Here is a 10,816-nt window from a genome sequence, read left to right as displayed (position 1 = left end):
TCCACCCCTACAGCAATCCTGTGACTTCCTACCATCCTGTACAGCATGACTCTCCAACCCTGGAAGAGAGAGAGGCCTGCTGGAGTCATGCGGTCCTGGTGCTTCCTGTAGAAATCTACAGTCTTAAATATCCGCTGTGACAGAGATGCACTCGAAGAGCAGAGAGGGGGGGGAAGCGTGTTAGTGTGAAATGAACAGATGGATGGTGGTCATGGAGCACAAATGATACTTGTATGTCTTGTTAGTCACCATGGTGATGGTCAGATGTCTTCATGGAAGTTGATGGTTCCTTCCGGTCTGAACATGATGTAGACAAAGCGGTTAAAGCCAGTAGCCTTGGCAGGGATCGGGGCCAGATATTGACAGGTCCTCTCCTGCCGTCACAGCCCCACCTGGGATGTTCCCACTGGAAACAAGGAGAGGATGTCAATTGCTCGCTTTTTTTTGTCGTCATTTTCTGATGGTAATTAAACTAATCTATATAAATGAAAAACAGATTATCTTCATCATATTGGTGGTGGAAGGATTTCGTTACGGGCAATTCCACAGTAACAGTGATGTTGAGACACTGCAAAGTTAAACAAACCATACAACTATGCACAAGGACTACTTTTAACAATTTTCACCAACATTTTTACAAACACACATGAGGGACAGTGCAGATGCAAAGTTTGATACCAGAATGACAGTTTGTGCTGTTGGTACCGCCATACTGTTACCAAACTTTGCATCTGCACTGTTCAAGTAAATGTTTTTGTAACATTTTTTGTGGAAATTAAGTCATACTTGTGCATAGAATTGTATGGTTTGTTTAACTTGCAATCATGGGTTTTTGTTTGGCATACATTTTTTTTGAAAGTGTAAAATCAGTCTCCGCATTATTCTGTTACTGTGGAATTGCCCTTACCCCCAGAAAATTTAAATCCCTTACAAGTTTGACAAAAGCACAATACAATAATCATTATTGCAATACTCACACCAGCCAGTGCACACACTCCCCTTCACTATCCAGCAGATGCTCATCTGAAATGAAGGAATCATTCAGTAAATATTTCTTTAGTCATACATTCGTATGGGGACACAGTGTCACCATGTGGACATGTTAAGAACTGGATTACAAAACTCCGTATTCTCAAATGGTGTATGAGTGTCTTGCCTGGGCTGGTGCGCAGCAGTGTCCATAGGGAGCCCTACTCTGCCACAAAACTGATCTGAGGTGCTACAGAAGCCTGTCACACACAGAGGAGGGCAGGTGAAATAGAAGAGCCATGCAGGATTCAGAGAGCTAAAAAATGATCTGAACAAAGATACGGCAACAGTTATTGTATCTTTCATAAAAACTACTATATGCCCTATGATCCATTTATCTTACCTCTTTGGGCATCAAGTGATTCCCATAATGTACTTGTGCTGAGCTGTCTTGGTCATAGCTGACGCGCAGTGTGACCCGGGGGACGAAGTAGGCCATGGGGAACAGATCCTTGAAGATCCCATAGTGATCCGCAAGCCTCGACGTGGTACGGGCCACTTGTCTCCTCCCAGCCTGCTTGCACCCGATCCAGGTGAACGTTGACTGGAAAAACAACAAAGACCACTCATAAGGTCAATTGCTGACACCTACTGTACAGGGTAGTAAAAGAATCCCCCAAAACAAAATATTTTGGATTAACAAATTCATACTAATTATCAAAAATCAAAATCACTAAGCAAATTCACACTACTACCCTGAATTTCAAACAAAAACACACAAAAAAACCTTCAGTCAGATTTAAATGTCTATTCAGATCCCAACACAGGCTCAGGAAACTGGGAGAGGGGAACCTCTTCAGTACTCCCTATAACATTTCAGCTGTAAAGTCCTGGAGATCCAGAAATCTATTTGTCGCATTCACAATGTCTAGTTAATTAGATTGCACTAGTCAAACTAATAGAAACAATGTATCACTTGCGCTATAAACGCAAAAGTCCGTCTTCACTGTTAGTGTGTCGGGATCCTACTCCTGCATGGCATTCACTGCAAATTGTGGGGACATCCAATAGCATCTAATCTCTACTCACTCCTTCAGCTATTTTCACTGTCTTCACATAAGAGACCTGCTGGATCGCCCTGATCCTAGCTACTGCAACCTCCATCCTTACAGGGCACTCCGGGAACGTGATTCCAATCACAATTACAGCAGCATGTTTCATCTGACCCTTCAACTACTGCATATTTATTCCTTAGACAAAACACTTGCCAAGTGTCCAGACGTTTTACAATTATAACAATGCAGCGGCTTCTGCGCATATGGTGTCACCGCATATTCCTCATACATAATATAAAACTTAAGTCGGGAGAACCACTTCCTCAAATGACAGCAAAACTGATAAGACAGAAAAAAGCCTATCGTTCGATTAAAGCGACGTGCGTCTTCCAACTCCTCTAACATTATTCTTAAACCACACATCCTCTATGTCAAACGAGAACCAATTGAAAGACAGTTTCAAGTTGGATATTCGTGCTTTCAAACCACTTGAGCCACAGACTCCAAATAAATGTCATGAGGTTAGAAAAATTGCGCAAAAAAATAGCACACGATTTGGACATTAATTCACTTTCCAAAGCTAATAAAAATGTGGAAATGTGAACAGCATGTTGTATTCCTAATTGAATTAGTTAGAAAGTGTAAACAAAGTACAAACTTTTTACATTTGAATTTCAATAGCTCCTTGGTCATGTGACCTAACTTCAAACAAGATTCAGAATATACCCTCAGTGGGCCTACACATTGCACACCCTTTTGTTTGTCCATTTTCATAACTCGCGTTTTTACATTTTCTAAATTCAACATTTCAATAACTCCTTGGTCATGTGACCTACTGACTTCAAACAGTTCAGAATGTACACTGAGTGGGCCTACACATTGCACACCCTTTTGTTTGTCCATTGTCATCTCACGTTTTTACAAGCTTTCAATGTTATTCAATGTTTCTAATTTCAATAGTTCCTTGGTCATGTGACCTACTGACCTCAAACTACTTGCAGAATGTCTGACTACCCTTCTTTATTGCACACACTTTAGTTTGTCAATTTTCATCTCACACTATTTTACATGAATATTTCAAACTTTCAAATTTAAATATCTCCTTGGTAATGTGACCCAATGACCTCAAACTACTTTCAGAATGTCCACAGTATAAGGGCACAAGGTGAGACCCAAATGCAGACATAGGAGGCAGGTGGTTGAGCGCCGATAATTATTATGGCAAAGGCAGGTCGGGGACAGGCGAGAGTTCATAAACCAGGTCAGAATCCAAACAGTTCCAGGCAATAGGCAGTCTCGAGGTCAAGCCAGGCAGGGGTCAGAAACAGGCAGAGTGGTCAGGCAGGCGGGTTCGGAGTCAGGACAGGCAAGGGTCGAAACCAGGAGGACTAGAAACAAACAGAGACTGGGAAAAGTAGGAGCAAGGAAAAACGCTGGTTGACTTGGCAAACAAGACGAACTGGCACAGAGAGATAGGAAACATAGGGATGTATACATTGGGGATAATAAGCGACACCTGGAGGGGGTGGAGACAATCACAAGGATAGGTGAACCAGATCAGGGTGAGACACACGGACTGGCGCCGTGAGGCATCCAGTGTGGTAACGCGACCGATCCCAGAGAATCTGGCGGGAGCCCCGGGGAGAGTTCTCTTTTCTTCGTGAAGGGCAGGGCGTCCTGGAATGGGTTTTCCCCGAGAGAGTGGCCCAAGCCCTAGAAAGCATTGTGGTTTCGGCGGCATCTGGTGAGCTCTCCCTGGCCCTTGAAAATCCGGGAGATAGGGTGTAAATCTCATGCCGGGTAGTACCCAAATCCGCAGCAGGTCTCCAAGGTGAACAGCCTCTGGCATGTAGCTCTAACTCCAAAACGTTTTGGGACACTGTAAAGTCCTTGGAGAACAAGAGCACCTCCTCCCAGCTGCCTACTGCACTGAGGCTAGGCGACACGGTCACCACAAGATAAATCCATGATAATCGAAAATGTCAGTAAGTATTTCTCTACGGCTGGCCATGCTTTCCTCCTGGCTACCCTAACCCCGGCCAACAGCTCCGCACCCCTCAAAGCTACTTGCTTGAGCCTCCACAGCTTCTCCTTCACCCAAATCCAGATCGCAGATGTTCTGAAAGAGCTGCGAAAAGTGGACCCGTACAAATCAGCTGGGCTAGACAATCTGGACCCTCTCTTTCTAAAATTATCCGCCGCCATTGTTGCAACCCCTATTACCACTCTGTTCAACCTCTCATTTTGTCCGAGATCCCTAAAGATTGGAAAGCTGCCGCGGTCATCCCGCTCTTCAAATGGGGTGACACTCTAGACCCAAACTGTTACAGACCTATATCCACCCTGCACGGCCTTTCTAAAGTATTCGAAAGCCAAGTTAATAAACAGATCACTGACCATTTCGAATCCCAATGTACGTTCTCCACTGTGCACTGGACACGGGTGCACCTCAGCCACGCTCAAGGTACTAAACGATATCATAACCGCCATCGATAAAAGACAGTACTGTGCAGCCATCGTCAAACGCTCCCTAAAACACTTCTGTGAGCAGGCCTTCCTAATCGACCTGGCCCGGGTATCCTGGAAGGACATTGACCTCATCCCGTCAGTTGAGGATGCCTGGTCATTCTTTAAAAGTAACTTCCTCACCATTTTAGATAAGCATGCTCCATTCAAAAAATGCAGAACCAAGAACAGATACAGCCCTTGGTTTACTCCAGACCTGACTGCCCTCGACCAGCACAAAAACATCCTGTGGCGGACTGCAATAGCATCGAATAGTCCCCGCGATATGCAACTGTTCAGGGAAGTCAGGAACCAATACACGCAGTCAGTCAGGAAAGCTAAGGCCAGCTTCTTCAGGCAGAAGTTTGCATCCTGTAGCTCCAACTCCAAAAAGTTCTGGGACACTGTGAAGTCCATGGAGAACAAGAGCACCTCCTCCCAGCATTTCTCAACGGCTGGCCATGCCTTCCGCCTGGCTACTCCAACCTCGGCCAACAGCTCCGCCCCCACCGCAGCTTCTCGCCCAAGCCCTTCCAGGTTCTCCTTTACCCAAATCCAGATAGCAGATGTTCTGAAAGAGCTGCAAAACCTGGACCCGTACAAATCAGCTGGGCTTGACAATCTGGACCCTCTATTTCTGAAACTATCCGCCGCCATTGTCGCAACCCCTATTGCCAGCCTGTTCAACCTCTCTTTCATATCGTCTGAGATCCCCAAGGATTGGAAAGCTGCCGCAGTCATCCCCCTCTTCAAAGGGGGAGACACCCTGGACCCAAACTGTTACAGACCTATATCCATCCTGCCCTGCCTATCTAAGGTCTTCGAAAGCCAAGTCAACAAACAGGTCACTGACCATCTCGAATCCCACCGTACCTTCTCCGCTGTGCAATCTGGTTTCCGAGCCGGTCACGGGTGCACCTCAGCCACACTCAAGATACTCAACGATATCATAACCGCCATCGATAAAAGACAGTACTGTGCAGCCGTCTTCATCGACCTTGCCAAGGCTTTCGACTCTGTCAATCACCATATTCTTATCGGCAGACTCAGTAGCCTCGGTTTTTCGGATGACTGCCTTGCAGTGTGTCAAATCGGAGGGCATGCTGTCTGGTCCTCTGGCAGTCTCTATGGGGGTGCCACAGGGTTCAATTCTCGGGCCGACTCTTTTCTCTGTATATATCAATGATGTTGCTCTTGCTGCGGGCGATTCCCTGATCCACCTCTACGCAGACGACACCATTCTATATACTTCCGGCCCGTCCTTGGACACTGTGCTATCTAACCTCCAAACGAGCTTCAATGCCATACAACACTCCTTCCGTGGCCTCCAACTGCTCTTAAACGCTAGTAAAACCAAATGCATGCTTTTCAACCGATCACTGCCTGCACCCGCATGCCCGACGAGCATCACCACCCTGGACGGTTCCGACCTTGAATATGTGGACACCTATAAGTACCTAGGTGTCTGGCTAGACTGTAAACTCTCCTTCCAGACTCATATCAAACATCTCCAATCGAAAATCAAATCAAGAGTCGGCTTTCTATTCCGCAACAAAGCCTCCTTCACTCACGCCGCCAAACTTACCCTAGTAAAACTGACTATCCTACCGATCCTCGACTTCGGCGATGTCATCTACAAAATTGCCTCCAACACTCTACTCAGCAAACTGGATGCAGTTTATCACAGTGCCATCCATTTTGTCACTAAAGCACCTTATACCACCCACCACTGCAACTTGTATGCTCTAGTCGGCTGGCCCTCGCTACATATTCGTCGCCAGACCCACTGGCTCCAGGTCATCTACAAGTCCATGCTAGGTAAAGCTCCGCCTTATCTCAGTTCACTGGTCACGATGGCAACACCCATCCGTAGCACGCGCTCCAGCAGGTGTATCTCACTGATCATCCCTAAAGCCAACACCTCATTTGGCCGCCTTTCGTTCCAGTACTCTGCTGCCTGTGACTGGAACGAATTGCAAAAATCCCTGAAGTTGGAGACTTTTATCTCCCTCACCAACTTCAAACATGTGGTATCTGAGCAGCTAACCGATTGCTGCAGCTGTACATAGTCTATTGGTAAATAGCCCACCCATTTTCACCTACCTCATCCCCACACTGTTTTTATTTATTTACTTTTCTGCTCTTTTGCACACCAGTATCTCTACCTGTACATGACCATCTGATCATTTATCACTCCAGTGCTAATCTGCAAAATTGTAATTATTCGCCTACCTCCTCATGCCTTTTGCACACAATGTATATAGACTCGCCTTTTTTGTACTGTGTTATTGACTTGTTAATTGTTTACTCCATGTGTAACTCTGTGTTGTCTGTTCACACTGCTAAGCTTTATCTTTGCCAGGTCGCAGTTGCAAATGAGAACTTGTTCTCAACTAGCCTACCTGGTTAAATAAAGGTGAAATAAAAATAAAATAAAAAATCGTCATCGACCTGGCCAAGGCTTTCGACTCTGTCAAACACCACATTCTTATTGGAAGACTCAATAGCCTTGGTTTCTCAAATGACTGCCTCGCCTGGTTCACCAACTACTTCGCAAATTAAGTTAAGTGTGTAAAATCGGAGGGCCTGTTGTCTGGACCTCTGGCAGTCTATGGGGGTACCACAGGGTTCAATTCTCGGTCCGACTCTTTTCTCTGTATATATCAATGTCGCTCTTGCTGCGGGTGATTCCCTGATCCACCTCTACACAGACAACACCATTCTGTACATCTGACCCTTCTTTGGACACTGTGTTAACTAACCTCAAACGAGCTTCAATGCCATACAACACTCCTTTCGTGGCCTCCAACTGCTCTTAAACGCTAGCAAAACCAAATGCATGCTTTTCAACCGTTCGCTGCCCGCACTCACCCGCCCGACTAGCATCACTACTCTGGACGGTTCTGACCTAGAATACATGGACAATTACAAATACCTAGGTGTCCAGTTAGACTGTAAACTCTCCTTCCAGACTCATATCAAACATCTCCAATCCAAAATCAAATCTAGAGTCGGCTTTCTATTTCGCAACAAAGCCTCCTTCACTCACGCCGCCAAACTTAACCAAGTAAAACTGACTATCCTACCGATCCTTGACTTCGGTGATGTCATCTACAAAATAGCTTCCAATACTCAAGACTGCATCCGTTTTGTTACCAAAGCCCCATATACCACCCACCACTGCGACCTGTATGCTCTAGTCGGCTGGCCCTCGCTACATATTCATCGCCAGACCCACTGGCTCCAGGTCATCTGCAAGTCTATGCTAGGTAAAGCTCCGCCTTATCTCAGCTCACTTGTCACGATAACACCCGCGCTCCAGCAGGTATATCTCACTGGTCATCCCCAAAGCCAACCCCTCGTTTGGCCGCCTTTCCTTCTAGTTCTCTGTTGCCAGTGACTGGAACGAATTGCAAAAATCGCTGAAGCTGGAGACTTACATTTCCCTCACTAACTTTAAACATCAACTATCTGAGCAACTAACCAATTGCTGCAGCTGTACATAGTCCATCTGTAAATAGCCCACCCAATCTACCTACCTCATCCCCATATTGTTTTTATTTACTCTGCTGCTCTTTTGCACACCAGTATCACTACTTACACACCATCATCTGCTCATCTATCACTCCAGTGTTAATCTGCTAAATTGAAATTACTTTGCTACTATGGCCTATTTATTGCCATACCTCATGCCATTTCCACACACTGTATATAGACTCTTTTTCTATTGTGTTGACTGTACGCTTGTTTATTCCATGTGTAACTCTGTATTCTTGTTTCTGTCGCACTGCTTTGCTTTATCTTGGCCAGGTCGCAGTTGTAAATGAGAACTTGTTCTCAACTAGCTTACCTGGTTAAATAAAGGTGAAATTAAAAAAAAAAAAAATAACAATATAGGTAAGGTTGACAAAAAAGATCCGTAACTTCGGGAGAAGGATTGGCTCTAAGGGCTGGGTCAGTCGGGCTGGGGTGCAAAGCGGGGCTTAAGCCAGGTCTAGGGGTGCAGTCGCTCTGTCGTCCTTCTCGGCACCATTGGAAGTTCATTGTGCGGCCTATCTCGCTGTCTGTGTGTGGTTTCACAAGCGGCTGCGTGCAGGGGTTCGTTGGGGTGGTGTCCTTCGGCGGGCCGGTGGGGTGTTGGGTCCGATGGTTGGCGGCGGAAACTCTGGACGCGCGCCAGGCCCTTCTCGCTGATCTCCCCAGACTACGGCGCCCGCCGGCCCCCCACATTGTAGGTGGGGCAGTCTCCTCTACGCTCAATTGACTTGAGATGGAGACTAAACCCATTGGCCATGCAGTGATAGGGCATTGCATGGATCTGGCTCATGCCCTACGAAGTGGGGAGAGGTATCTCCAGGTTGTCTGGGGAGGGAAGCCTACATCTGATGTGGGTAGTACCATCCACACTCATCGATTTGCTGCGGATCCATGAAATGGACGGAAGAAGCCTAGGTTCCCACTGGGCACAGATCACTGAATGTCAACTTGATGAAATTCAACTGATGTCCAGTTTGTAAGACAGAAAATCCTCTGATGATACCACCGGACGTCACTCAGGGGCAGCACTCAGGCTGTGGAGGTTGGGGACTTAGTCTCTCAGCGGATAAAAGCAGGAGGGTCACCAGGTGCACAAGGAAGCCTCTAACAAGGTGGATGGCACTCTGAGTCCAAGCAGGGGCGGTCAGACTTGGGGGCTGGGGGCAGCACTCAGGCCATGGAGGTTGGAGTGGGGACTTAGTCTGTGAGCAGAAAAAAGCAGACGGGTCACTAGGAGCACAGAGCTTGTTTCGGTTTACCAGGGGCACGTGGTTCCTAACAGCGGGACTATAGACGTCTTAGTAATTCCAAGGAGTAAGCTATACTCTAAGGCCAAGGGAGAGGGGTGTTGACCGGGTAAGGAGAGTAGGTGTGGAGGTCTGTAGTTCCAGGGAGTAAGCGAAACACTCTCAGGCCCAGGGAGAGGGCAAGCAGGCGGGAAGGGAGTGTAGGCCTAGATGCCAGGAGTCAGAGGTCACCAGGTCAATGGGGACCTCCCTGGAGGTTAGGAGGGCCCCAGGGAGAAGGCCCAAGTGAACAGGTTTGTGAATGACACTGTCCTTCAGGGGGGCAGAGCAGGCAAATTAATGTAAAATCGTGTGAGATGAAAATAGACAAACGAAAGGGTGTGCAATGTGTAGGGCCAATGAGTACATTCTGAACCTTGTTTGTAAGTCAGTAGGTCACATGACCAATGAGGTATTGAATTTTTAAATGTTTTAAAATTCATGTAAAAACGCGTGTGAGATAAAAATGAACAAACTAAAGGGTGTGCAATATAGAAGTGTAGTCAGTAGACATTCTGAACCTAGTTTGATGTCAGTAGTACACATGACCAAGCAGCTATTGAAATTAGAAACATTGAAAATTCATGTAAAATTGTGTGAGATGAAAATGGACAAACTAAAGGGTGTAGGCCCACTGACTGTACATTCTGAACCTTGTCTGAAGTCAGTAGATCACATGAGAAAGAGCTATTGAAATTCAAAAATGTAATATAGTACAAGATCGACAATAAACAAAATATATAAAAATCGATCCAAAAAGTGTGCAGTGTGTGTCTATACCTTCGGGTTAGCTAGAACAAGTTTCTAACGTTTTAGGAGTAATTGAAATTGTACATGCTTGATTTGTCACCATGTTGACGGTCCCTAACTGCTGTTCAACCTGAAACTGTCTTTACCTCGGTCAAACGAGACACCAGAGACAACACCTTTAACCGGTGATATACTCTGAAAGGCAAAGCTTTGCACATCATATGTCGACATCTTGAAGAGCCAGAGAGCTTTCCTATTTTGCGATTTTGACACACGAAATCAACATCATACCGCTCATGAGTCCTGATCACTCTGACCGATTCCACTTTACCTAATTCGTCATTCACCATCTTCGAGACCGTAAACTGGGTCAACCAAAAAATATATAATTGCTCGTGAATAGCACTCACACCATAAACTGCTGTTCATTTCCAACTTTAGCCACTTTTACTCTACTCTTCTTCACCACCGTTCACACATTTTCACCAACTGTACTCGCGCCAAGATAATCGCACAAGACTTCCACCGGGCGCTGTCTGATTTTGGAGAATGAAGAAACGCAAACTGTAACATCCGGTAAGTGGGAATAGGTATGCGTATGCGTACTTCGTCATCATGTGGAGCGTCTGCTGCGTTCAAACCAACTCGGAAATCTCTGTCTTCCGACTTTAAAAAAATATCTTTCTTATTTAAACTTTAATTAACTAGGCAAGT

This window comes from Oncorhynchus masou, chromosome 31, assembly GCF_036934945.1.
Source record: "Oncorhynchus masou masou isolate Uvic2021 chromosome 31, UVic_Omas_1.1, whole genome shotgun sequence".
Taxonomy (NCBI): domain Eukaryota; kingdom Metazoa; phylum Chordata; class Actinopteri; order Salmoniformes; family Salmonidae; genus Oncorhynchus; species Oncorhynchus masou.
Note: the sequence above shows the minus strand (reverse complement) of the source record.